The 6,486-nt window shown below is 43.4% G+C and overlaps 1 long non-coding RNA gene across 1 annotated transcript; it reads right to left on the bottom strand.

The window, feature by feature from the left end:
- Window positions 1-1,079: 1,079 nt before the first annotated feature.
- LOC119299400 lies at window positions 1,080-3,870 on the bottom strand. The gene is made up of 3 exons (XR_005146195.1): window positions 3,613-3,870; window positions 2,730-2,860; window positions 1,080-2,263 (listed from the first exon to the last, which is right to left on the bottom strand). It is a non-coding gene; the product is annotated as an uncharacterized LOC119299400 (long non-coding RNA).
- Between the last annotated feature and the right edge of the window lie 2,616 nt (window positions 3,871-6,486).

Below are 6,486 nucleotides of genomic sequence, written 5' to 3'. Positions count from 1 at the left end.
ATTGAAGATATTACAAGTCTTTCTATACAATGTCGATTGGCCACCCATGATGAACCAGAGCGTACAGAGAAATACTATTCCTTCCGGTCTCTCCATATGTGGCTCACATGCATTTTGAAACTAAAGTAGGAACATTTAGCTGACCAATTAAACATCTCTCAGTTTTACTAATACCAGCATAATATCAGATTTGAATTTGTAAAACTAAGCTTGTTTAGCTCGATGGGTGGAGCAGTGCTGATCGTGGTCATCATAAAATGGGGAAACCGTAAGCATGATGAGTATAGTGTTGACCATGGCAGTGGGATGGCAGATCTGAAGCTGCAAACCGTGCAAAGGGTAGTTAGCAATCGATTTTTGCTTTGAAATAACAACTAAGATTTGGTATGGACAAGAAAGTACAGCCAACAAGTGACAAAGAAATGCAATTCTGATGTCTCTCTATATGTCGCGGCATGCATTTGGAAAATCAAGTGGGACCTTTAGCTAACCAATTAAATGTGTCTGTTAACTAATATCAGTATCATATCACAATCATATTTGAACAAGTAAGCTTTGGAATTTTGAGTGTTGTGTTGTTTAGCTTGAAGGGTGGAGTAATGCCAGTACGACAGAAAGCACCTACGCAGATCATAGTAGAGTAGATAAAAGGGGAAAACCCTAAACATCAAGAGTAAAATCAGGAAAGTTGAACTAGCTGAACCAGTGGGTGGCGCACATGCTTTTCGAAACGAATATAGGAATATTAAGTGACCAATTAAATGTTCTCAGTTTTAGTAATATGAGCATCATATTAAATTCGTTTTTCAACACATAAGCTTTGGAATTATGAGTGGCATGTTGTTTCGCTTGATGGGTTGAGGTCTTGAGGAGCAGTGCTAGCACGACATGAAGTAGTGAAGCACCTACCACTACTAGGAAAAAACACTGCGAGTAGCGGCGCTACAGCTATTTTTTAGCAGTAGCGCGTTTTTTACCCCGCGCTACTGGTAAATGATGATAGCAGTAGCACTTGTTTTGAAACAACCGCTACAGGATGATAGTAGTAGCGCTTCTATGATACACCCATGCTACTAGTAACTAATTAAGATTTAAAAAATATAAAAATCTACCTATTCCAGTGTAGACATACATTTCATAGTACTCACATACATGCATTTTATAATACGCACATTTTATGCATACAGTCAATCATACACATCTACTATAGACAATTAATACATACATACATACATACAAATATATATATATATACATACATACATACAATATACACCACGCCTATAGGTCATTGTCGCCGGCGCCTCCACAAGCCCGTGTTTGATGGTGTTGATGTCGTCATCATCGCCGCCGCTGCAGCACCGTGAGGATGCCGTCGTCGTCGTCGCCGCCGCAGCCCCATGACGATGTCGATCTCGTCGTCATCATCGTTACCGCCGCAGCCCCATGTTGATATCATCGTCGTCCTCGCCGCAGCTTCGTGTCCATGTGTTCCCTACTAGGAACTCACAAATCCTGGAATTAAACAATGAACCAAGATAGTGCTAGGCATGACCACAAGTAAAAGGAGATAAGGAATTCCAAGGCAGTACGAAATCTTGTTATAGATTCTGAATACAAGCTTTTGAGGCAAATTGCAACAAGCAAAGGCTGTGCACCAAGTAGAAATAATTCCCAGGTCATTCGCAAGCAAGCAAGCAAGAAGGCATCAGCAAATTGCATCAGTTCAACCAAATAATATATTGCAATTCACGCTCATTAAGTTAAGATTCCTTCTCATCTAGCAATTTAAAGGGGCTCATGCCAAAAATATATGCTTAATTCCTCACTGGCTATTCAAACTAAATGGTCTAGGAATGCACATGGTTACCATGGATAAAGTTGCAATTCCTAAAGTTGATCATCTCTTCGTTTTGCGAGGAAAAGATATCATTTTTAGAAAGCGTACAACTACAAATATCTTCTTATGATCTTAGCTAAGCGATACAGTTAAAAGATAAACATGCACAATCATTTTTTTAGAATATAAACAAGCACAATCAATATGTGAAAACACCAACTCTTTACATAAAACAAAGATGGAGCATTCGGATATTCAATCATTATGTGGAACCAACCCTCTTGAGAATGCTGACTCGATCTCTACAATCAATCCATAGCTTGCTCATTCTCATGTTCATCTATCTCATGTGAAGAATAAGCTGGTGCTCGTATTCCACCTTCTTCAATGCCATCAAAGAGAGCAGTTCTGGTGCTTCGGTAGCTATGAAAAGTGTAGAGAATAGTTATATAAGAATGCATATAGATTTGATAAGTGCAAAAACGTCTTATATCTATTTTGTTTTATTTCTATAAATGTACATAAAGAATTGATTACTTTGGTTCTATAGGTACCGTCTTCCTTCTTCTGTTCACACATAAGAAAAGCCTACTGGTCAGCCTAATCATGACCACCTTAAGATTTTTTATAAATGCACACAAGATCACTAAAAATATATTTAAATTATTCGCAACAGATAAAAGTACCCAGTTCTGATTCATCTGCTAGCCAACAAACTAAACGGTGCTTCAGATTTGTAATTATGTGACTATGTTGCGGACCCCTTGCTCATCATATGATTAAAATAGAACCTTAGCAGACCCTGGAGTCAGCTGCTTTAGATGTTCAGTTATATTCGGAAAAGCATGATGTGTCTTCAAATGAAATGGTTACTGAAAAAGGATCTCACCTTGTTCTAGCAGATCACATGTAGTGATCCATAAACACAGTAAATGTTCTCTGAAATCATTGGATCCGGCTTCGTGGTTCCATAGGACGGTGATGCAAACGCATGATTGTTTTGAGAATTAAGTAGCAAACCTGCAATGCACAAAAGAGATCAAATGGTTAGCAAACCTGTTGTTCGTCCTGAAGCTAGTTTTGTCATTTTTATGTACTAAAATCTTTTCATTAGTCATCACTCAAGGAAGCTTTTCATTATTTTACTCTCCAGTATATGAATGCAGTGAAATTACTCCTCCCAACGAAGACAAATAGAGCTGCCTGATTTTTTTACAGCAGTAATTCTTTCGAACTGTTCTAAAATCTTTGCATCTCGCACATCAAGGAACTTCAACTAAATATAGTGTCCTTGCACGAGCTGCGTCCAACTAAATGTTATTATTTGCTAATGAGCTGAACTCTGTAATGAAGACAGAAGCCGTTACAGAAGACAACCATCTCTAATTGATTGGAGTAATAGTGCTCAACAAGTCTAATTGTATATTTCTGTTCTGACAAAGCATACCAAGCCCTTTCCACCTTTCCTCTGTTTTAAAACTCTTGGTATTTAAATCATTTTATCACAAATTCATAACCATTCAATCTTTCACCTTTGCATACCACCTACGAGAAAGATTTAGGCCGCCGAGCATAAGCACAAACAGGTTGTGCACGGAGGAAGGAACGTAGTGGAACAGAAGGAAAAAAGGCTGCTAGGCATAAACACAAACAGGTTGCGAGCATTATTGCACGGAGGAAGGGATGTAGTGGAACAGAAGGAAAAAAAGGGCGGGGAGAGAAGGAAGAAGGGGAGAGGAGAGGGCATGAATCGAGGGAAGAGGAGATCTCACCACGCCGGAGTTGGACGCAGCCGAAACCCTAGCCGCAGGGAGGGGTCGTGCGCGAGCGCTTGCTGCCGCGAGGAGCGGATTTTGCCAGAGGGAAGGAAGAACCATCGCGAGGAGAGCTCGTGGGTGTGCTGGACTCTGGTGAGGGCCGCCGGAAGTAGCCGGAATTGCCCGGCGTTGGTGGAGGCAGCGAGGGTTCGCGGGAGGCAGAGGAGAAAATAAGGGAACGATGGAGGCTGTTCGCTGGGCTGGGTTGGTTGTCTCGATGGGCTGGGCTAGTTGTAGCGCATTACGTGACTCGCGCTACGACTATGTTTCTAGTGCTAGCGCGGCCCAGCAAACCCTCGCTACTACTATCACTTGTCCGCGGGGCACGATCGAGGATATTTACTAATAGCGTGCTCAAAAGAAACCAAATCTACTGATAAGCCATACCAGTAGCGTGCTTTGTACCCAGCGCTACTGGTAATTACCAGTAGCATGGGGGCCCAAACAAACGCTACTGGTAAACTTCTATGTATAAGCATTTTCCTAGTAGTTACGATGGTGGTAGTGAATATAAAGGGGAAAACCATAAGCTTTACGAGTATAGTGACCGTGACATGGCAGATCTAAAGGTGCAAACTGAACAAAGCTACTTCGCAACCAATGTTTGCATTCAACTAGCCACTACAATTTGGTACGGGCAAGAAGAGTACAATAAACAATTTAAGATCTATTTTCCGGGTGAGATCAATAATTTAAGCATATATGGAAGAGTACCACCTCTCTTGCGACGCCGTGTAGGCCCCTGCTGATACGTTGAGGGTGCTGCGGGTGCAATGGCTGTCGGCGGCGGGGAAGAAGACTTTAGATGGTAGACAGCCGGGTCGGGAGATAAATCCTGTTGCCGTGGACGAGGCGGTCGTAGGAGTGGCAACGATAAGGTGGACGACGGCGCCGATGAAGCAAGACGACGCGATGAAAGGATCCTGGTCTGGCGCCGTGGATGAGACACGTCCATCTCTTGCAGTGGACGACGGGGTAGGGGTAGCGGCTCCGGTAAGGTGGAGGATGGGGTGGCGGACGCAGGAGGCTGGCCGCAGTGGGGAGGTTGTGGTGGCGCCGATGGTGTATGAATGGGGAAATGGAGGGGGAGCGGGGGATCTCAAACTTTGGGATGCACTTGTGTGAAATGTGGAAAAGTTATGAACTTATCCCCTGTTTAAAATTTCAGACATCACGTCGGTTGGGGATAGGACGGTAATCTCGCATCTCCCAAATATTTGCCGGTAACGATTTCAGGCGAGGAGAGGGCACTACTAGGAAAAGGGCTACTAATGGCGCACCAGTTTTGCCTACTAATGGCGCACTACTGGTGCGCCATTAGTATCACGCCACTAGTATTTCTTACTAATGGCGCATCACCGCTGCGCCATTAGTATCTGGTATACTAATGGCGCACCACGCAGTGCGCCATTAGTATAGAACACCATGCGCCATTAGTATGCCTCCCAGGGGGCCATATTTAACCATGTGCTTTGGCATACTAATGGCGCACTGTTGGGTGATGCACCATTAGTATACTTTGGCATAGTAATGGCGCATTCTGTAGTGATGCGCCATTAGTATGAATATTAGTTTTTTTACTTTTCTGATTTTTGCACAGGTTACAAAATATATTATTTGACAGAATATAGACAGCAGCACACAGCAACAGCAGATTCATCGAATACAATAGAAGATTAGTCTCCGAATACAATTCATCATACTAGTCTTGAATTCAAAAGACCGAACAAAGATAAAACATTACAAGTCTCGAGACCGCGAGTATCGAGTTTGTCTTCACATTACAAGTCGATATCGATCATCTAAACTACCATCACATAGAAGAGAGCTGCGATCATCACGATGAGCATCATCGTGATGAAACTGGTCTTCATCCGGTTCCTCCAACGCTCCCTCCTCTCTCCCGCTAGATAGCGGGCGTATCTAGATTCCGCCTCCGCCCTAGTGGTGTACCCTTTGTAACTGTTACCGCTAAAACGGTGAACCTGTCTCCGACACTCCTCCCAGTCGTCATAGACTCCGGGAACCTTACCCTTGTACACGACATACAACGACATCTCTATGCACAAGCCAAACAACAGACAATACATACATAAGCAATATATTAGTATGCAACAAAAGGATCGGAAGAGAAAATTAAGACATTAATAGCATGATTCATGGTCCTACTAATAAATAGCACCGATTACATCTAAGTTGAACGACTGTCCAAACCAAAGAGACATACAATTCATTAAAGTTTAATTACAACATGAGCCAATCAATGTTTCAGAACTACACATCACTACTTTCGACTCGACTCATGGGACAAGAGCGTGGATGAAGCCGCCGTCTGTCGTGATGGTCATGAAATCGCGGGCGTTGTCAGCCTGCATTTGTAGCGTTCCGTCTATCTCACTGTTGGACGGTTGATATCTGAGGAAGAACTGCCCCGAGGTATGAAGGACATCTTGATGGATGATGTCCGCAAACTCCGACTGGATGCAAAAGAATTCTTGTCTGATGTCCGCGTCCTGGATTGCCGACAAGCTCGTGGCCCAATCTTTGAGATTATCTGGTAGCAGAAGATGATGAAGGTCCCTTATGATCGCCCGCATGTGATGGAGGGCGTAGTAGGCATCCTTCTGACCGCCAGGCGGCTACTTGACGCAGCAGAACGTCGTATTGTGGGTGAACACGTGCTTGCCATACTTACGAACTGCCCTGGTGAAGGTGCCTCCAGATTTGGCGTAGCCGGGGAGAACATCATCAAGAACTTTCTTGATATTTGTGTAGTCTATCTTGGAGTCACGGTTCGGGTCGAAATACGTGGCCATGGAATATTTCGGG

This window comes from Triticum dicoccoides, chromosome 5A (genome assembly GCF_002162155.2).
Source record: "Triticum dicoccoides isolate Atlit2015 ecotype Zavitan chromosome 5A, WEW_v2.0, whole genome shotgun sequence".
NCBI classification, from domain to species: Eukaryota; Viridiplantae; Streptophyta; class Magnoliopsida; order Poales; family Poaceae; genus Triticum; species Triticum dicoccoides.
This window is presented reverse-complemented; position numbering and strand designations above follow the sequence as displayed.